Source organism: Lycium barbarum, chromosome 1 (assembly GCF_019175385.1).
Source record: "Lycium barbarum isolate Lr01 chromosome 1, ASM1917538v2, whole genome shotgun sequence".
Classification (NCBI taxonomy): Eukaryota; Viridiplantae; Streptophyta; class Magnoliopsida; order Solanales; family Solanaceae; genus Lycium; species Lycium barbarum.
In genome coordinates this window covers 144,390,096-144,412,787 of record NC_083337.1, presented here as the reverse complement: position 1 = coordinate 144,412,787, position 22,692 = coordinate 144,390,096, and the positions used below count along the sequence as shown (strand labels likewise).

The window sequence follows — 22,692 nt, the reverse complement described above, 5'->3', positions numbered from 1 at the left end:
AGTTACTCAAGCTTATTCAGCAAAAGTAGTTGGGGATTCAGTTTTGGGAATCAAAGTAAGGCAAGTAATGAGAAACTTAGTCAAAGATTTGCCAGTAAAGAAGTCATGAACAAAAGCAATGATATCATTTTTAATAATAAGCCAATAGGTTTGGAAAAACATACCATTGTAAACATCTGGATATGCTTATCTATCCTTGCTCATATTGAATACAGCTTGTTGAATTTTCTCCTCATCTTGTAATTTAGTTAACATATGGTTGTCTTCATCAATGATTTTACTGGGAATGCAATCCAAAATTCTGCTATTTCTTTCAAGCAGTTCAAGATTGAACTGTTTCTTGTAGAACTTAATAGTAGCTTTGGCAACATTGTCATCACCTTGAACCCATCCCCCTCTGTAATTTTTGATCCTTTGCATTTGTAGTCTTCTTCTCCTACTTCTTAGAACACTATGAAAGTATTTAGTGTTCTTGTCCCCATCTAAGCTTAGTTTTCTGCCTGAGTAGAGAATCCTGCATGTTGAGCCATCTTGTATATTCTGCATATCCCCTATTGAGATCCACCCTTCCTTATTTTGTGTTGTGCATGATATCCAGTTCTTCTAATATTTCTATCTTGGCTTTTCAGTCTTGAACTTGCTCATGAATATTCCCAGTCTGATCTCTAGACCATTTACTGAGAACTTTGCTTAGTTTCTTCATCTTACATTGTAATCTCCACATGGGGTTGCCCCTTACCTCTTCATTCCAAGAAGTTTGGACAGTCTCCATGAAGCTATCTTGATCAACCCCAAAATTCAGGAACTTGAAATATTTGGTGTGACCTTGTTGGTCATTTTTACATTTGAGCATAAGTGGTCTATGATCAGAACCTGATCTAGACAGAAGCTTGACATTGTTGTTCTGATATTGGATGGCCCAATCATCATTTATCAAGATTCTATCTAGTCTCATCCATATTCGTTTGTTAGGTCTCCAGTAGTTACACCAAGTGTATTTGGGTATTGTAAAACCTAAGTCACTCAAACCACAAGACTCCATACAATTGATAAAGGCCATACTCTTACTCATTATATGAGGTAAACCACCAAGTTTTTCATTAGGATCCATGATGACATTAAAGTCACCTCCCATGCACCATGGTCAATTAATGAGAAAATACATATTAGTGATGCTATCCCATAGATCTTCCCTTTCTTCTTGTGTACATTTGGCATACACTGCAGTCACAAAGGTTCCATTATCATTGGGACTATCTTTCATCTTAAGAGTAAGTTACTGATCAGTATTAGCAACAATAGTGTTGTTGTCAAGACCTTTCCAGAAGCACCATATTTGACCATTGGTATTGGCTAAAAAATGGTGAAAACCAAAATATCGTTCATAACCATCTATCTTGTTCATATCCATAAAGGGTTCATATAGAGCTACAAAAATCACTTTATTGATGTTGACAAGAATTTTGAGTTTGAGAAATGATTTTTTTGTCCTTATTCCCCTAACTAGTTATGTGAGGCCCGTGCTAAGCTCGGGCCCAAACTCAAGATATATAAGTAGATATTTTAACTAAAGAAATATAATAATATATACATAGTTAATGAACTTTTAAGACAAATACATAATTTAACTTGTGCAGCGGATGAAGCTGCTCCTCTCTTAATTAGGGATTAGGGGTTCAAACATGGATATGGAAAAAATCTTTGGAGGAAGCGCTCCCCCTGAATAGGCGCGATACAGTGCGAATTATCTGGATTAATTGGGCTCAAATGCGGATATCGAGCACCAACCAGAAAACCAAAGAACATGAAAAATGAGGTAGGAGGTTCGGTAGCTTTTCAAAAGTAGACCTTAAAAACAAAAAACAAAAAAATTGACTTAAATAAATAAGATTAGAATCTAAAAGTAATTAATTAAAAAGTTTTAAAAAAAAATGGAAATTATTGTGAGGACTACAAAAGTCCCCAGGTTCGATAGCTTTTGAAAAGTAAACCTTAAAAACAAAAAACAAAAAAATTGACTTAAATAAATAAGATTAGGACCTAAAAGTAATTAATTAAAAAGTTTTTAAAAAATTGAGAAATTATTGTGAGGACTACAAAAGTCCTCACATTTGCTCTTATATATAATAGTAATATTCCAAAAAATGGCACTGATCATGGAATAGATAGGGGTGGGGCACTTTGTCTTTGTCCTGTTTCATTTCCTTTAGATTTGGGATTAGACTTTTGTCTTGTGGATTTTCTTTTCTTCTTGTTCCTACTCCTTCCTCTAGAATCAGTAGAAACTAAGCTTCCTTGACTTAGTTTGAAGTCTGGATCATCTTTCCTGCTAGTTACTACAAGAAAGTAGAGATATGACGACACTATATATGTTACGTACCGTATTTTTATACATTGGGACAACTCGGATTACCTATGACAATTAAGGGCCAAGACTATTCCGGGATTTGACGTCGGGACTTTTGACCATTTGATTTTATTTTGAGACATAAGTTGAATATGAAATTGATGGCATTGGACACTTAGGAAAAATTGGGACCACAATTCATAAAATTGGAATTTAAAAGTCTTGCACCAAAAGCCATGGTGGCCGTGTGGACTTGAAATGGTCCCACACATTGTGTGGCCAATTTTAATTGGTCCAACACATGTGTGGGCCATAAACAAAGGGAGATATTTGTAGATACAAAAAAAAAAAAAAAAGACTAAGTCATCTTTCTCATTTCCCACTTCTACACTTAGAGAAAAATAACAAGACTTGGAGAGCCTCCACTCCCCCATGGTTCTCGGCCACAACCAAGAAAAATCAAGTCCCATTTTTGCCTCTCTAAAATTATTTCTTTGGTATAAACCCACTATTTGGAGGTCCCTAAGTAGCGTGGAAGTATTGTTTGGGTCATTCAACCACTCATTTTGCCCATTTACAAACCCTAGCCTATTGGTGGATTGAAGAATAAAGGTGAGTTCTAATCTTGTTTTTGGAGTTATAAATGTTGTATGCATATTGTAGTATGCTAAAATGGATAAAAATCATGAAATATGGAATGTTGAAGTTGGGTCTTGTGTTGGGTGTGTTGACCGTGTGAAGTATATGTGTGTGGTGTGGTATTGGGTTGATGAATTAATTGCTTGTAGCATATTGATTGTCGTAGAGTGGAGAAGAGAATAAAAATCATCGATACATGTATATGTGTAGTGTAGCCGTGTATATAGCCTCCAAATGGTAGCAAAGAATGAATTAATATCGCTTAGCGTCGTAATGGTTGTTGTGATGATTTGTATGTTGGAAATGAGAGTTAAATGTCCCGAATTGATATAGTAAGCGTTGCGGACTGATTTGGAGAACTTTGTGCATTTAATGCAATCCTTATATATGAGAACCATTAACATATGAATATGTGTAGTGTGAATGAATGTGAGTCATAGATTATGCCGAATATCGCATTATTATCGCTTAAGCGCTTTCGTGTCGTCGTTACGAATTTTAGTTTGGAATTGAGCATTTAATGACTTAAGATTGATGTTGAGATTGTACGGGCTGATTTGAGGGTTATTGTGCGTTGATGTAATTTGTATATTTTATGAAAATGGTATCGTTATATTGTGAATTGTGATACAAAACATGAATTGAAAGTCGGAAGTGTGCCCAGTGGGCTGCTCACGGGTAGGGGCTGTTTTCGGCCAAAAATTTGGAGAAATTGTGGATTGTTGGAAAAATTATGTGAATTGTTTAGAATGTTCTTGAATGTTGTTAGTATGGGTTTGGGTTAATAATCGAATGTACGAACGATATTGTGGCTTGAAAGTAAGCCATTGAATTGAATAATTGGAAAGTTGTCGAATGGTGTAAAAGAGAGCTACTATTATTATTTTGCCTTTCGAATTGATTATCGATGTTGCTAGGTTGGTTATTGTGGTTGTTGTTGTTGATTTTGAGCGAGTTAAATTCTCGGGATGGCCTATTTATAGGGGAAATGCTGCCGAATTTTCTGTAGAATTTAATGTTAGTTGGAATAAATGGCTTAAGTGCCTATGTTTAATATTGAATATTCGTTGGCATATTTGTAGACCTTGGGGAGCCCGAGGCGTAGATTGGAATTTACTTTATATTGGCCATCTTGGAGTGCGTACGAGGTATGTAAAGCAACCTCCCTTCTTTTTGGCATGTCTTAGTTTTACATAGGCTAGATTAGAGCCTTAAGGAAATTCCAAATCCGAAATCCGAGCATGATATGATCTATATATGTTCCTTGGCACTCTTATGTATGATTTGATGAAATATGAACCTTTATGTATTTGAAATAATCGCTTTCCGAACTTTGCGCAAAAAGGTTTCACTTTAAAGAACTTCGAAATTTCTGAATGCCATACATTTCACATAAATGCTCGGATTACTCCAATATTTTTATAAAAGTTTGCATTATGTATGATACGTATGTTTTTCATAGGCGGGCCCGACGGGTAAATACCCGTCCGTGGGTCCCGCGACTTTCCTTTATGTAATTCAGAGAATCTTTGAAAGAATTTGGTATGATTATTATTCCGATTTCAAATATGATCATTTTACTTATGTTTGAATTTATGATAATGATTTTATGCATATGACTACTCACGAATCTACTCGTGCATTCTGTTATTCCTTTCGCCGAGTCCCGGGCCGGTTCGGTGGTCGTGCGCATTTTGATATACTCCGGAGTTATGCTGTGTTTATGGTTCACCGAGCTACTCGCAAAAGAGGGTCGGGTTCCACCTATATTTGGTGTTATGCTGTGTATGGCGTTATGTTGTGATGTGATATGTGACGGGGATACGGAGATTTGAAACTTTCTGGTGTTATGCTGTGTTATGGCGCCATCGACGGGTGGGCGACCATATTCTTCTGTACCCTATGCATTACTTACATATTTTTGAAAGTAAGCAAATTTTGATATGTTGGATTTGCACTTATGTTTGGTACTTCCATTTCGTTTATGTCTCAGATTTGCTTTCTGTATATTCTGCTTTGCATACTCAGTACATATTTCGTACTGACCCCCTTTCTTCGGGGGCTGCGTTTCATGCCCGCAGGTACAGACGCACAGTTTGGTGATCTACCCATTTAGGACACCCTCTTCTGCTGTTTGGAGTGCTCTTCTCATTTCAGAGCACACATTTTGGTATATATTCGTTCGCCATGTATATATGTATTTGTTCAGGGGCACGGCGGGGCCCTGTCCCGCCATATGATTCGGTTTGTCTGTTTAGAGGTCTGTAGACGTATTTGTGGGTGTGTGTGCCTACTTCTGTACGGATGTGTTTGCATGACTCTATTCGTTATGGCAGCCTCGTCGGCATGCATTTTGTATATGTTTGTGGCAGCCTTGTCGGCGTGCATTTGTATATGCGTTTTGGGCCGTTGTGCCATTTGACAGCCTTGTCGTCTTTTGACATATTTGATAGCCTTGCCGGCTTTTTGATATATGTGCATATGTTCGGCGATGTATATTCCGCCGCCTCTTCTGATTCTGATATAATGTTTTGTACGCGCAATCGCGCAAGATAATATTCGTTCTCAACTCTGTTTAAAAATGATGATTTAGTTTGTATGTCCGTTTGGGTGTCCAAGTAGGGCACCAGTCGCGGCCCACGGGGCTGGGTCGTGACAATATAAATGTCGTCTTAAGTTGTTTAAATGTCACAAATTCGTTTACCGACATTTAATTTACATTTGCGTCAAATGTCGTAAATTTGAGTGTCGGGAATTTCCCAACATTTAGGTAAGTGTCGGTAAGAAATAAACGACATTTATTTACGACATATATAAATTGTCACTTAAATTTTTCGACATTTAGATAAATGTTGGGAAGAAATAAACGACACTTATTTACAACGTATATAAAATGTCACTTAAATTTTCCAACATTTAGATAAATGTTGGTAAGAAATAAATGACATTTATTTATGACATATATAAAATGTGACTTAAAATTCTTGACATTTATTAATGTTGGTAAAAAACTTACAACATTTACCTGTGACATTTATAAAATGTCATATTTAAATTTGATGTTTTGGTCAATATCAATAAAATAAATTTATGACATTTATACTTATTTTATCAATAAAAAAAAGCGCGAATTTCACAGTACAATTTTCAACATTTCAATTAATATTAGCTCCAAATTTATATTTATTTTATCATGGCATATTTATATTCAATTTGTACCTTCATAATTGTCAATCTTTAGAAACATGAAATATATGTAAAGTAAATACCTTTTAATAGCGTAACCAAAGAACAAATTAACAATATATAAGTATGAACAAATTAAATAATGTCAAATCAAATTATTTGTTCTTTCTCAAGTAAAATTTAAACCTAATTGAATCATCAACAATAATAGTTTCACATCTGACTACATCAAGATCACTCCTAAGCTCCGCAAGCAATTCGTTGTCAATAATTGATCTCTCTCCCTTCGAAAATGCTGCACAAGAAGTTCACATATAAAAAGTTATAACTAACATAATATAATAAAGAAAAATGTATCTTGTTATTTTCATAAACTTACCCACTTCTTTTTGTTTGTGTCGTCTCCAGTCTTCTTGATTATGTTAACCTGATAAGAAATTAAATTTGCAATAAGAAAGATCTAGACAATATAGAATTCACATATATAGGACACATAATGGAATTCACTAGTATAGTCGGCGATCAAAATATTAAGATTTTTTCAGGTTCTAACAGAGGGATAATTGTAGTAGTAGAAACTGAAAATAGAGGGATTTTAAAGCGGGAAGAAGGGGATGGATAGGTGTGGCGGTGGGAGAAGCAAAGGAAGTGACGGCCAGGTTTTGGGAATTTTTGTGCTTCGCCAATAGGCACCCTTTTCTTGATTTATATCTCTATTTGTCTTTTTACCTTTTATACACAAGTACTATTAACTGTAAATAAATGTAGTAAAATTATGGCTAAGTATAATTACCTATAAAATAGACAAAAAAATAATAATAATATGAATTTAAACGTTACATGAAATAGAATAGAACAATTAACTATTTTCATGAAAATAAATGATTCTGAAATATGTTTGTCAAAAAGTAATTAAAGTATTTAGCAACAAATATTAAGTCTACTAATTTATCGATGACTATAATTACATAGCTATTTAAACTATAACTAAAACTCACATGTAATGCCTTTTTGTTATATTTAATTATGATATTGCTAGTCTTTGTGCTCCTATTTTAATTTATACTAAATTCTTAGTTGTTAATGTTAATTAGATTTATAATAATTATTAAGTTATTAAAATTGTAATAGATCATAACATTAATAAAAAAAAATCTTATTTAATTGAAGTTAAATGATAATTTTAAAATGATTAACGTTCTTTAAATATTATTTGCAATTATACTGGTTACTTTTAAAAAACCCAAATATTCAATAATACTTTTTCTTATTGTTTGAAATTCTCAGTAGTTCTATTGTTATGATTATATAATTTATTTTAACTAACTTAAGAAAATAGTTTTAACCACATTTTTAATTCCAAACTTACTTGTTATAAATTATATAATTACTATTAATATTTATGTATCCAATAATTTTTCTTAGAGTTAAATAAGAAGGGAAAAGGCTCAAATATATCCCTGGACTATACGATTTAGAGAAGTTTTACTCTTTGTTAAAAAATTGTCTTCTTTTTATCCTTGACCAAACCAAAATGTCTCAATCTTGTCCTTTTGGGCTTACGACAATATCATAAAGGGTAAACTTAGGCCGTTTGTAAGTTCAAGGGGTCAAATAACTCCGATCTCTACCGTAGGTGTCAAAGAAGAATGAGAAGAGCCCAAAAAGAAGATAACCTTGGATACAATAAATAAAATAAGACAATATCGAGGTCCTAATTGTATGACTTTTGTATGATGTCCTTCGATTGTGGATTCACGTAGAGCATTGCGCCACGAAGATGGTATCTAGGGAAAATTCGGATCATTCACACAACCCAAAGGAAAAATTATTTTACTTCTCTCCTAACCATAAGCAAATAATATTTGGTTGCTTTAACCGAATATTTCCTACAAATTGATATAGCAATTATTTCAAATTTGGTTTGGATAAATCAAATAATGTATGTCAAAAAATAATTAAAAAATCATAATTAAGTTAGAATTAAAGGAAAAAAGGGTTCATACGTTAAATTAAGTAAATTGGTGTACTCAGACATGTATTTATCCTCTTTGAAATGTTGTTCATAGTTAGTTACTTCTTAATTACCTACAGTTGGATTTAAATAAATTATTCAGAGTGTAGGTTTAAATTTTAAATTAATTTGTCTTTGAACTTTTTGAATAATTCGAATTGGTCCTTCAATGTTATGAATGATCAAATTTTCCCTTTATATATGTTGTTGTCGTTAGCCTGTAAGGGCAAAATGGAGTTATTTTGATAACAACGAGGGTAAAAACGAGACATATTTTTAACAGAAGGTAAATTTGCTCTAAATCGTATACTCCAAGGGTAAATTTGGACCTTTGCCTTCTAAAGAGTGATGAATAATTTAAAAAGGTTTAAATTTCCAATATTGGATGTAAATATCGGTAATTAGCGACTAATAATATGACATTTGAAACAATTGTCATAATATATTCGACATTTGTATCATATGTAAATGTTTTAACGTCATTTTCCCAAACGACGACATTTTGCAACAAATGTCATAATAGATTCGACATTTTGGATCATTGTTTTAACGACATTTTCGCTAAATAATGTCGTTAAAAATAACAACATTTTGCAACAAACGTCATCATATATTTGACATTTGTATCAAATGTCATTATGTTAGCGACATTTTCACTAAATGTCGTTAGAAACAATGACATTTTACAACAAGTGTCGTTATTTGAGTGACATTTTGCACCAAATGTCATTGTTTTTGCGACATTTTGCACTAATTGTCGTTGTTTTTATGACATTTGACATCAAATGTCAATTTTTTTACGACATTTATTCATAAATGTCAAGAAATTCTTTATTTTCCGACATTTATTTCAAATGCCACCAAATAAATGTCACTGTATCCCTACTTTCTTGTATTCTGGCTTCCTCAGAGACAGTTCTCAAACTAGCAGTATGTTTTTGTAACTTTCTTCTTCTGTGATGCTGATTCTTATTGTTCACATTCAGAGTTCTTGGTTCTTCTCTTATCATTCATATCCACCTTGGTTTGACTGATATTCTCTGTATCATTCTGTACTCTTAGATCAAGTTCACAGTTGAGATCCACAAAAAGTTGAATGCCTTCATTATTTTTTATATGAGAAGGTAGACTAGAAGAACTAGCAGTAGCCGGGGAAATGATTTCTCCTTCTTCCACTTCATCATTCTTCTCCTTCCTGGTATCCATCTTATCCATTTGAACTTCTCCATCAACATGAGTTTCATTGATATTCTGAATCTCCACAGTATCACTTATATGAGTTTGATCTGTGGATATCTCAGCAGCTTCTTCTTTATTAACAATCTCCCTCTTGTCTTTATCTTTGCTTCTAGAAATCTGGATTTGAGCACTATTCTTACTAATATCAATGTTGTCTTTATCCTGCTTAGGCAAATCAATGAAGAAACCATGTTTCCTGGTTTTCTTATTTCTTTTTTCAGCCTCCAACAAGGATATAGTTTTGAAAATGACCTTGTTTATCTTTCTTGGTATCTTTTTGGATTTTCCTTTCCTTTCCTATTCTTCTTTCCCTTTGTCTTCACATTTGACTCCCGATTTTTTCATGATCCACATCCTTATGACTCTCATTGTTGTTTTTATTCTTCATTCGTTTGTTTTCCCCTTCGGTAGTATCTTTGTCTACTAACACCTTTTTTTGAATTTTCTTTCCTTCCCTGCAAGTAATAGTATCATTTTGTTTCTCATCAATAGGGACCCCTGAAGCATCTCCCCTATCTTTCTCTTCACTAATCATCCCAGCAGTAGCAATCTTATTGTTAACAGTCATAGCATTAGCTAATCTGTTATTAATCCTTTCCAAGACCTTACATTCATCAACATTATGACCCAATTTTGTGCAGTGCTTACAGTATTTAGGAATACCCACATATTCAAGTTTTTGGTAAAAACCTTTCAATGGTGAATCCTCATACTCCAAACCAATCCAGATTTGTTCAGGTCTAGTTTTCAAAATATCAATTTCTACTCTGATTTTAGCCATACTTGGCCTAGTTCTACTGATAGTAGCAGCATCAAGAATTAGGGGAGTTCCAACATTTTCTGTCAACTGTTTAAGATAATGCCAAGTGTGGAGATGGGATGGAAGACCTGGAAGAAGAACCCAAACTAGTGCAAAAGGAATATCCTCCTCTGGCTTGAAATTCAGTGACCACTTTTGGAGCCACATTTGCAATCCATCGATCTCAATAACTCTTTTGTACCAAACAATTTTGGAATCCTCCTCATTTGTAAATTTTATGAACACATTAAAGTTGTCAAAGACTCCAATTGTGGCATTTCCTTTCACAGTAACCATTTCTTTGAATTGAGACCTAATTTTGTCAATTGAGGCCTTGCTTTCAGAAACCGACCCACCAAAGTGTACCGGCATTCCTCCGCCATTTTCCCATAGTAATCCAACGCCTTGAAGATAACGGCAGGAACACCGTTGTGCATTGTTTGTTTACCCATGATTTGTTCCCTAGTTTGTCGAATTGGTTGTTGATTGATAGTTGTCGGAGCAGAGATAGTGTTCGCGTAAGAGGCTTTTTCTGAAATTCCACTGATGGGTATGTGGGTCCCCACCGGAGGAAGCTGTTCCTTCATCAGACGCGCTGGAGGAGTACCTCCGAGCGGCTCCATGAAGGTGGAGTGTAACCCTCACTCTCCAAAGTAGCCGTTAATAGAGCCGTTAAAAGTCGTTGGTGAGGAGAGAGAGAGGAGAGAGAGAGAGAGAATTTGGATTAGTGCATAGATGCAATAAAATATTTTTACATGTGTACTGTGTTGGTATAATATAATTGAGACGTTTCGTCTTGAGTAGCCGAAGTCATAATTCTCTACGATATGAGTATATGTAAGTCGAAGTCGAACAAACTATGATACCAATTTGCCTTAAATTACGTGATAAAAGTCGTGCAGGGAAATTGATGCAATTATACCAGCCTTAACGTATCTAAATGCATTAAAGTTGTAAGGTTAAGCGTGCCAGGGCCAGAGCAATTCTGGGATGGGTGACCCCCTGGGAAATGTACAAAACATTTTGCAAATATGGACATAAGAGACAAATAGGAAATTTGGAGTAACCAAAAAGGAAATTAGAGTATGTGGAGTGATTAGAAACTTTATAAAGGTCGCGTGGGCTGAGACGGATTAGATTAGTGAAAAAGGGAGAAAGAGCAACGCAGCTCCAGAATTAGAATGAGTTTGAACAGATGATTGAAGACGCTTTGTAAAAGAAATGCTAGTGATATATATATATATATATATATATATATATATATATATATATATATATATATATATATATATATATATGGGAGACATTAACAGAATAGAATTTATGAGACAAAGTGAAAGGTATGATACAGATGTTACGAGATAAACAGATATTGGTTTTGCTATGGGTTGAGATTGGAAGATGCTAATACGACGATATTTTGGAAGGAAAAGAGAATAATTGAGTGGAAGGTAAAGAGATCAAAGTGTTAGCAAAAGTGAACCGTAAGAAACGTAATTAAGCAGAGCTTCTAAAAGAGTCGACGGGCAAAGCACGAAATTACTTGCGAAAAACGAACTGGAATGTAATAATGCAGGGCAAAAGAAAAAAAAAACCTATGGCATGAAATGATGAATCATGCGAATATTAAGTAATTTGACTATCGAGAAAATAGAACGACGGATAAGGAACGGGTATGAAGGAAGGATATGATTATTAAAGGATAAATTGCTATATTAATTAAATTATTCGAGTGCCAGCTATTAGATAAGATTTGTACTTTATGAATGAGAATTTCATCACTTCGTAATTTTGTTAATATCTCGTACGAAGGTAATCAAGTTATAGATTATAAAGGAAAAACATGGATACGGTATAAGCACAACCCCAAAAGAGGGGGAGCGGAGGAAAGTGAAGTAAAATAAGTAGAAATAGAAACAATTGACACACAGAAGATTGAAGCGATCAAAAGTTGGCCTAGGTCTTCGACATAGACCGAAATACGCGGTTTTTGGGGATTAGCCAGGTATTACAGAAAAGTGGTGAAGGACTTTGCTTCTATTACGGCACTATTAACGAAGTTAACTCAGAAGGCCGTGAAATTTCAGTGAACCGGTACGTGTGAATGCAGTTTCCAGTACCGGAGGAAAAATTAATTTCAACTCCAGTCTAGCTCTTCCCGAAGGGCCAGCCGGGTATGTTACTTATTATGGTGCTTTTGGTATTGGGATAGATTATGAATTAGTGCAGCACAGTCAAGTTATGGCCTAAGCTCCCCGGCAGTTCAAATCGCACGAAGGAAATTATCCCATACATAATTTGGAATTATCCGCGGCGATTCATGTTTTGAGAATGTGGCGGCATTACTTACATGGGGTCTACGCTGGTATTTATACGGACCATAAGAGCCCCAGTACATTTTTAAGCAAAAGGGAGCTAAATCTGCGGCATAAATGGCTTGAATTATTGAAAGATTATGATGTCGATATTCTATATCATCCCGTAAAAGCCAATGTGGTAGCTAATGCACTTAGCCGTAAGTCCATGGGTAGTTTGACTGATGTACAGTTTGATAAGAAAGAATTGGTTCGTGGAAATTTATCAGTTAGCTAGCCTTAGAGTCCGTTTGGTCGATTCTGGAGATATTGGGATTTTGTTCGAGAAGTTGCTGAATCGTCGATTATAGAAGAGGTAAAACAACATCAGTTTGAGGATCCTATACTTGTACAGTACAAAGATACGACCTTTGATAAAGAAAAGACTTAGTTTGAAATTTCGTCTGAAAAGGGTATTATTATACGGAGGCAGATTATGTGTGCCTGACGTTGCAGGGCTGTGATGATCAATTATGGGCGAAGCACTTAATGTTCGACATTCTGTTCATTCTAAATCCACAAAAATGTATCATGATCTAAAATATTTATGCTGATGGGATGGTATGAAAAAGGGACACTGCAGAGTTCGCTGGCCAATGCCCAAATTGTCAGTAAGTCAAGATCGAGTATCAAGGGCCGGACAGGTTGCTTCAGGAATTAGAAACTTCAGTTTGGGAACGAGGAACGATTCGCATGAACTTCATTATAGGCTTACCGCGCACTCAACGCGGATACGATTCTATTCGGAGTATTGTTGATAGATTAATGAAATTAGCCCATTTTCTTCCAGGCAGGACTACTTGTTCGGCTGAAGGTTATGACAGAGTGTATATTAATGAGATAATAAGACTTCACGGGATTCCTATATCTATTATAACCGACTGAGGTGCTCAGTTTACGGCTAACTTCTGAAGATCGTCCCAGGAAGGACTGGAGACTCAGATGGGTCATAGCACAATATTTCATCCTCAGTCCGACGGACAGGCCGAGTGTGCTATTCAGATACCGGAAGATATGCTATGGGCCTGTGTTATTGATTTTAGAGGTTGTTGGGGTGATCATTGTCGCTAAGTGAATTTGTTTATAATAAAAATCGTTATCACTCTAGTATTCAGATGGCACCATATGAGGCTTTGTATGGCAGGAAAAGCAGATCTCCGATTGGTTGGTTTGACGTGAGTGAGATTCAGTTAATTGATCCAGATGTGATCCAGCAAGCAGTCGATAAAGTGAAACTGATTCGAGAGCGACTATTAGTGGCCCCGAGTCGACAGAAATCTTATGCTGATAAACGACGTCGACCGTTAGAGTTCCAGATTAGTGATTGGGTATTTCTGAAAGAGTCACCTATGAAAGGCGTTATGAGATTTGGCAAGAAAGGAAAGCTCAGTCCGAGATATATTGGGCCTTATCAGATTGTTCGCAAAATAGGCAAGGTGGCCTATGAATTGGATTTGCCAGCTGATTTGGGAGCGGTACACCCGGTATCCCATGTTCCTATGCTTCGTAAATATATTGGTGACCCTTCCAGAATTTTTCCTACAAACGATATACAGGTCACCGAGGAGCTATTTTATGAAGAGGAACCTATAGCCATATTGGATCGTCAGGTAATAAAGTTGCGGAATAAAGATGTGGCTTCTGTTAAAGTACTGTGGCGGAATAATAATAACCGCGAGGAATTAACCTGGAAGGCTGAGGAGCAGATGATGAAAAAAAAAATCCTCACCTATTTTCGGCACCTTCAGGTAATCCAAATTCTTTGTTTGATTATGTTGATTTGTGATCGATTTGTATATGATGGCTATAAAAGAAACTCCCCCGAATTTGAGTAAGATTAGTAGCATTAATCCAACATTCGAGGACGAATGTTCCTAAGGGAGGGAGGATGTTACGTACCGTATTTTTATACATTGGGACAACTCGGATTACCTATGACAATTAAGGGCCAAGACTATTCCGGGATTTGACGTCGGGACTTTTGACCATTTGATTTTATTTTGAGACATAAGTTGAATATGAAATTGATGGCATTGGACACTTAGGAAAAATTGGGACCACAATTCATAAAATTGGAATTTAAAAGTCTTGCACCAAAAGCCATGGTGGCCGTGTGGACTTGAAATGGTCCCATACATTGTGTGGCCAATTTTAATTGGTCCAACACATGTGTGGGCCATAAACAAAGGGAGATATTTGTGGATACAAAAAAAAAAAAAAAAGACTAAGTCATCTTTCTCATTTCCCACTTCTACACTTAGAGAAAAATAACAAGACTTGGAGAGCCTCCACTCCCCCATGGTTCTCGGCCACAACCAAGAAAAATCAAGTCCCATTTTTGCCTCTCTAAAATTATTTCTTTGGTATAAACCCACTATTTGGAGGTCCCTAAGTAGCGTGTAAGTATTGTTTGGGTCATTCAACCACTCATTTTGCCCATTTACAAACCCTAGCCTATTGGTGGATTGAAGAATAAAGGTGAGTTCTAATCTTGTTTTTGGAGTTATAAATGTTGTATGCATATTGTAGTATGCTAAAATGGATAAAAATCATGAAATATGGAATGTTGAAGTTGGGTCTTGTGTTGGGTGTGTTGACCGTGTGAAGTATATGTGTGTGGTGTGGTATTGGGTTGATGAATTAATTGCTTGTAGCATATTGATTGTCGTAGAGTGGAGAAGAGAATAAAAATCATCGATACATGTATATGTGTAGTGTAGCCGTGTATATAGCCTCCAAATGGTAGCAAAGAATGAATTAATATCGCTTAGCGTCGTAATGGTTGTTGTGATGATTTGTATGTTGGAAATGAGAGTTAAATGTCCCGAATTGATATAGTAAGCGTTGCGGACTGATTTGGAGAACTTTGTGCATTTAATGCAATCCTTATATATGAGAACCATTAACATATGAATATGTGTAGTGTGAATGAATGTGAGTCATAGATTATGCCGAATATCGCATTATTATCGCTTAAGCGCTTTCGTGTCGTCGTTACGAATTTTAGTTTGGAATTGAGCATTTAATGACTTAAGATTGATGTTGAGATTGTACGGGCTGATTTGAGGGTTATTGTGCGTTGATGTAATTTGTATATTTTATGAAAATGGTATCGTTATATTGTGAATTGTGATACAAAACATGAATTGAAAGTCGGAAGTGTGCCCAGTGGGCTGCTCACGGGTAGGGGCTGTTTTCGGCCAAAAATTTGGAGAAATTGTGGATTGTTGGAAAAATTATGTGAATTGTTTAGAATGTTCTTGAATGTTGTTAGTATGGGTTTGGGTTAATAATCGAATGTACGAACGATATTGTGGCTTGAAAGTAAGCCATTGAATTGAATAATTGGAAAGTTGTCGAATGGTGTAAAAGAGAGCTACTATTATTATTTTGCCTTTCGAATTGATTATCGATGTTGCTAGGTTGGTTATTGTGGTTGTTGTTGTTGATTTTGAGCGAGTTAAATTCTCGGGATGGCCTATTTATAGGGGAAATGCTGCCGAATTTTCTGTAGAATTTAATGTTAGTTGGAATAAATGGCTTAAGTGCCTATGTTTAATATTGAATATTCGTTGGCATATTTGTAGACCTTGGGGAGCCCGAGGCGTAGATTGGAATTTACTTTATATTGGCCATCTTGGAGTGCGTACGAGGTATGTAAAGCAACCTCCCTTCTTTTTGGCATGTCTTAGTTTTACATAGGCTAGATTAGAGCCTTAAGGAAATTCCAAATCCGAAATCCGAGCATGATATGATCTATATATGTTCCTTGGCACTCTTATGTATGATTTGATGAAATATGAACCTTTATGTATTTGAAATAATCGCTTTCCGAACTTTGCGCAAAAAGGTTTCACTTTAAAGAACTTCGAAATTTCTGAATGCCATACATTTCACATAAATGCTCGGATTACTCCAATATTTTTATAAAAGTTTGCATTATGTATGATACGTATGTTTTTCATAGGCGGGCCCGACGGGTAAATACCCGTCCGTGGGTCCCGCGACTTTCCTTTATGTAATTCAGAGAATCTTTGAAAGAATTTGGTATGATTATTATTCCGATTTCAAATATGATCATTTTACTTATGTTTGAATTTATGATAATGATTTTATGCATATGACTACTCACGAATCTACTCGTGCATTCTGTTATTCCTTTCGCCGAGTCCCGGGCCGGTTCGGTGGTCGTGCGCATTTTGATATACTCCGGAGTTATGCTGTGTTTATGGTTCACCGAGCTACTCGCAAAAGAGGGTCGGGTTCCACCTATATTTGGTGTTATGCTGTGTATGGCGTTATGTTGTGATGTGATATGTGACGGGGATACGGAGATTTGAAACTTTCTGGTGTTATGCTGTGTTATGGCGCCATCGACGGGTGGGCGACCATATTCTTCTGTACCCTATGCATTACTTACATATTTTTGAAAGTAAGCAAATTTTGATATGTTGGATTTGCACTTATGTTTGGTACTTCCATTTCGTTTATGTCTCAGATTTGCTTTCTGTATATTCTGCTTTGCATACTCAGTACATATTTCGTACTGACCCCCTTTCTTCGGGGGCTGCGTTTCATGCCCGCAGGTACAGACGCACAGTTTGGTGATCTACCCATTTAGGACACCCTCTTCTGCTGTTTGGAGTGCTCTTCTCATTTCAGAGCACACATTTTGGTATATATTCGTTCGCCATGTATATATGTATTTGTTCAGGGGCACGGCGGGGCCCTGTCCCGCCATATGATTCGGTTTGTCTGTTTAGAGGTCTGTAGACGTATTTGTGGGTGTGTGTGCCTACTTCTGTACGGATGTGTTTGCATGACTCTATTCGTTATGGCAGCCTCGTCGGCGTGCATTTTGTATATGTTTGTGGCAGCCTTGTCGGCGTGCATTTGTATATGCGTTTTGGGCCGTTGTGCCATTTGACAGCCTTGTCGTCTTTTGACATATTTGATAGCCTTGCCGGCTTTTTGATATATGTGCATATGTTCGGCGATGTATATTCCGCCGCCTCTTCTGATTCTGATATAATGTTTTGTACGCGCAATCGCGCAAGATAATATTCGTTCTCAACTCTGTTTAAAAATGATGATTTAGTTTGTATGTCCGTTTGGGTGTCCAAGTAGGGCACCAGTCGCGGCCCACGGGGCTGGGTCGTGACAATATAAATGTCGTCTTAAGTTGTTTAAATGTCACAAATTCGTTTACCGACATTTAATTTACATTTGCGTCAAATGTCGTAAATTTGAGTGTCGGGAATTTCCCAACATTTAGGTAAGTGTCGGTAAGAAATAAACGACATTTATTTACGACATATATAAATTGTCACTTAAATTTTTCGACATTTAGATAAATGTTGGGAAGAAATAAACGACACTTATTTACAACGTATATAAAATGTCACTTAAATTTTCCAACATTTAGATAAATGTTGGTAAGAAATAAATGACATTTATTTATGACATATATAAAATGTGACTTAAAATTCTTGACATTTATTAATGTTGGTAAAAAACTTACAACATTTACCTGTGACATTTATAAAATGTCATATTTAAATTTGATGTTTTGGTCAATATCAATAAAATAAATTTATGACATTTATACTTATTTTATCAATAAAAAAAAGCGCGAATTTCACAGTACAATTTTCAACATTTCAATTAATATTAGCTCCAAATTTATATTTATTTTATCATGGCATATTTATATTCAATTTGTACCTTCATAATTGTCAATCTTTAGAAACATGAAATATATGTAAAGTAAATACCTTTTAATAGCGTAACCAAAGAACAAATTAACAATATATAAGTATGAACAAATTAAATAATGTCAAATCAAATTATTTGTTCTTTCTCAAGTAAAATTTAAACCTAATTGAATCATCAACAATAATAGTTTCACATCTGACTACATCAAGATCACTCCTAAGCTCCGCAAGCAATTCGTTGTCAATAATTGATCTCTCTCCCTTCGAAAATGCTGCACAAGAAGTTCACATATAAAAAGTTATAACTAACATAATATAATAAAGAAAAATGTATCTTGTTATTTTCATAAACTTACCCACTTCTTTTTGTTTGTGTCGTCTCCAGTCTTCTTGATTATGTTAACCTGATAAGAAATTAAATTTGCAATAAGAAAGATCTAGACAATATAGAATTCACATATATAGGACACATAATGGAATTCACTAGTATAGTCGGCGATCAAAATATTAAGATTTTTTCAGGTTCTAACAGAGGGATAATTGTAGTAGTAGAAACTGAAAATAGAGGGATTTTAAAGCGGGAAGAAGGGGATGGATAGGTGTGGCGGTGGGAGAAGCAAAGGAAGTGACGGCCAGGTTTTGGGAATTTTTGTGCTTCGCCAATAGGCACCCTTTTCTTGATTTATATCTCTATTTGTCTTTTTACCTTTTATACACAAGTACTATTAACTGTAAATAAATGTAGTAAAATTATGGCTAAGTATAATTACCTATAAAATAGACAAAAAAATAATAATAATATGAATTTAAACGTTACATGAAATAGAATAGAACAATTAACTATTTTCATGAAAATAAATGATTCTGAAATATGTTTGTCAAAAAGTAATTAAAGTATTTAGCAACAAATATTAAGTCTACTAATTTATCGATGACTATAATTACATAGCTATTTAAACTATAACTAAAACTCACATGTAATGCCTTTTTGTTATATTTAATTATGATATTGCTAGTCTTTGTGCTCCTATTTTAATTTATACTAAATTCTTAGTTGTTAATGTTAATTAGATTTATAATAATTATTAAGTTATTAAAATTGTAATAGATCATAACATTAATAAAAAAAAATCTTATTTAATTGAAGTTAAATGATAATTTTAAAATGATTAACGTTCTTTAAATATTATTTGCAATTATACTGGTTACTTTTAAAAAACCCAAATATTCAATAATACTTTTTCTTATTGTTTGAAATTCTCAGTAGTTCTATTGTTATGATTATATAATTTATTTTAACTAACTTAAGAAAATAGTTTTAACCACATTTTTAATTCCAAACTTACTTGTTATAAATTATATAATTACTATTAATATTTATGTATCCAATAATTTTTCTTAGAGTTAAATAAGAAGGGAAAAGGCTCAAATATATCCCTGGACTATACGATTTAGAGAAGTTTTACTCTTTGTTAAAAAATTGTCTTCTTTTTATCCTTGACCAAACCAAAATGTCTCAATCTTGTCCTTTTGGGCTTACGACAATATCATAAAGGGTAAACTTAGGCCGTTTGTAAGTTCAAGGGGTCAAATAACTCCGATCTCTACCGTAGGTGTCAAAGAAGAATGAGAAGAGCCCAAAAAGAAGATAACCTTGGATACAATAAATAAAATAAGACAATATCGAGGTCCTAATTGTATGACTTTTGTATGATGTCCTTCGATTGTGGATTCACGTAGAGCATTGCGCCACGAAGATGGTATCTAGGGAAAATTCGGATCATTCACACAACCCAAAGGAAAAATTATTTTACTTCTCTCCTAACCATAAGCAAATAATATTTGGTTGCTTTAACCGAATATTTCCTACAAATTGATATAGCAATTATTTCAAATTTGGTTTGGATAAATCAAATAATGTATGTCAAAAAATAATTAAAAAATCATAATTAAGTTAGAATTAAAGGAAAAAAGGGTTCATACGTTAAATTAAGTAAATTGGTGTACTCAGACATGTATTTATCCTCTTTGAAATGTTGTTCATAGTTAGTTACTTCTTAATTACCTACAGTTGGATTTAAATAAATTATTCAGAGTGTAGGTTTAAATTTTAAATTAATTTGTCTTTGAACTTTTTGAATAATTCGAATTGGTCCTTCAATGTTATGAATGATCAAATTTTCCCTTTATATATGTTGTTGTCGTTAGCCTGTAAGGGCAAAATGGAGTTATTTTGATAACAACGAGGGTAAAAACGAGACATATTTTTAACAGAAGGTAAATTTGCTCTAAATCGTATACTCCAAGGGTAAATTTGGACCTTTGCCTTCTAAAGAGTGATGAATAATTTAAAAAGGTTTAAATTTCCAATATTGGATGTAAATATCGGTAATTAGCGACTAATAATATGACATTTGAAACAATTGTCATAATATATTCGACATTTGTATCATATGTAAATGTTTTAACGTCATTTTCCCAAACGACGACATTTTGCAACAAATGTCATAATAGATTCGACATTTTGGATCATTGTTTTAACGACATTTTCGCTAAATAATGTCGTTAAAAATAACAACATTTTGCAACAAACGTCATCATATATTTGACATTTGTATCAAATGTCATTATGTTAGCGACATTTTCACTAAATGTCGTTAGAAACAATGACATTTTACAACAAGTGTCGTTATTTGAGTGACATTTTGCACCAAATGTCATTGTTTTTGCGACATTTTGCACTAATTGTCGTTGTTTTTATGACATTTGACATCAAATGTCAATTTTTTTACGACATTTATTCATAAATGTCAAGAAATTCTTTATTTTCCGACATTTATTTCAAATGCCACCAAATAAATGTCACTGTATCCCTACTTTCTTGTATTCTGGCTTCCTCAGAGACAGTTCTCAAACTAGCAGTATGTTTTTGTAACTTTCTTCTTCTGTGATGCTGATTCTTATTGTTCACATTCAGAGTTCTTGGTTCTTCTCTTATCATTCATATCCACCTTGGTTTGACTGATATTCTCTGTATCATTCTGTACTCTTAGATCAAGTTCACAGTTGAGATCCACAAAAAGTTGAATGCCTTCATTATTTTTTATATGAGAAGGTAGACTAGAAGAACTAGCAGTAGCCGGGGAAATGATTTCTCCTTCTTCCACTTCATCATTCTTCTCCTTCCTGGTATCCATCTTATCCATTTGAACTTCTCCATCAACATGAGTTTCATTGATATTCTGAATCTCCACAGTATCACTTATATGAGTTTGATCTGTGGATATCTCAGCAGCTTCTTCTTTATTAACAATCTCCCTCTTGTCTTTATCTTTGCTTCTAGAAATCTGGATTTGAGCACTATTCTTACTAATATCAATGTTGTCTTTATCCTGCTTAGGCAAATCAATGAAGAAACCATGTTTCCTGGTTTTCTTATTTCTTTTTTCAGCCTCCAACAAGGATATAGTTTTGAAAATGACCTTGTTTATCTTTCTTGGTATCTTTTTGGATTTTCCTTTCCTTTCCTATTCTTCTTTCCCTTTGTCTTCACATTTGACTCCCGATTTTTTCATGATCCACATCCTTATGACTCTCATTGTTGTTTTTATTCTTCATTCGTTTGTTTTCCCCTTCGGTAGTATCTTTGTCTACTAACACCTTTTTTTGAATTTTCTTTCCTTCCCTGCAAGTAATAGTATCATTTTGTTTCTCATCAATAGGGACCCCTGAAGCATCTCCCCTATCTTTCTCTTCACTAATCATCCCAGCAGTAGCAATCTTATTGTTAACAGTCATAGCATTAGCTAATCTGTTATTAATCCTTTCCAAGACCTTACATTCATCAACATTATGACCCAATTTTGTGCAGTGCTTACAGTATTTAGGAATACCCACATATTCAAGTTTTTGGTAAAAACCTTTCAATGGTGAATCCTCATACTCCAAACCAATCCAGATTTGTTCAGGTCTAGTTTTCAAAATATCAATTTCTACTCTGATTTTAGCCATACTTGGCCTAGTTCTACTGATAGTAGCAGCATCAAGAATTAGGGGAGTTCCAACATTTTCTGTCAACTGTTTAAGATAATGCCAAGTGTGGAGATGGGATGGAAGACCTGGAAGAAGAACCCAAACTAGTGCAAAAGGAATATCCTCCTCTGGCTTGAAATTCAGTGACCACTTTTGGAGCCACATTTGCAATCCATCGATCTCAATAACTCTTTTGTACCAAACAATTTTGGAATCCTCCTCATTTGTAAATTTTATGAACACATTAAAGTTGTCAAAGACTCCAATTGTGGCATTTCCTTTCACACTAACCATTTCTTTGAATTGAGACCTAATTTTGTCAATTGAGGCCTTGCTTTCAGAAACCGACCCACCAAAGTGTACCGGCA

The 22,692-nt window shown here is 34.7% G+C and overlaps 2 long non-coding RNA genes across 2 annotated transcripts; both read left to right on the top strand.

Annotated features, from left to right (window-relative positions):
- Positions 1–2,178: 2,178 nt before the first annotated feature.
- On the top strand, positions 2,179–5,542 carry LOC132641608 (uncharacterized). The gene is made up of 2 exons (XR_009582911.1): positions 2,179–4,913; positions 5,068–5,542. It is a non-coding gene; the product is annotated as an uncharacterized LOC132641608 (long non-coding RNA).
- An 8,696-nt stretch (positions 5,543–14,238) lies between these two features.
- LOC132641602 (uncharacterized) lies at positions 14,239–17,639 on the top strand. The gene is made up of 2 exons (XR_009582910.1): positions 14,239–17,010; positions 17,165–17,639. It is a non-coding gene; the product is annotated as an uncharacterized LOC132641602 (long non-coding RNA).
- The last annotated feature ends 5,053 nt before the right edge of the window (positions 17,640–22,692 follow it).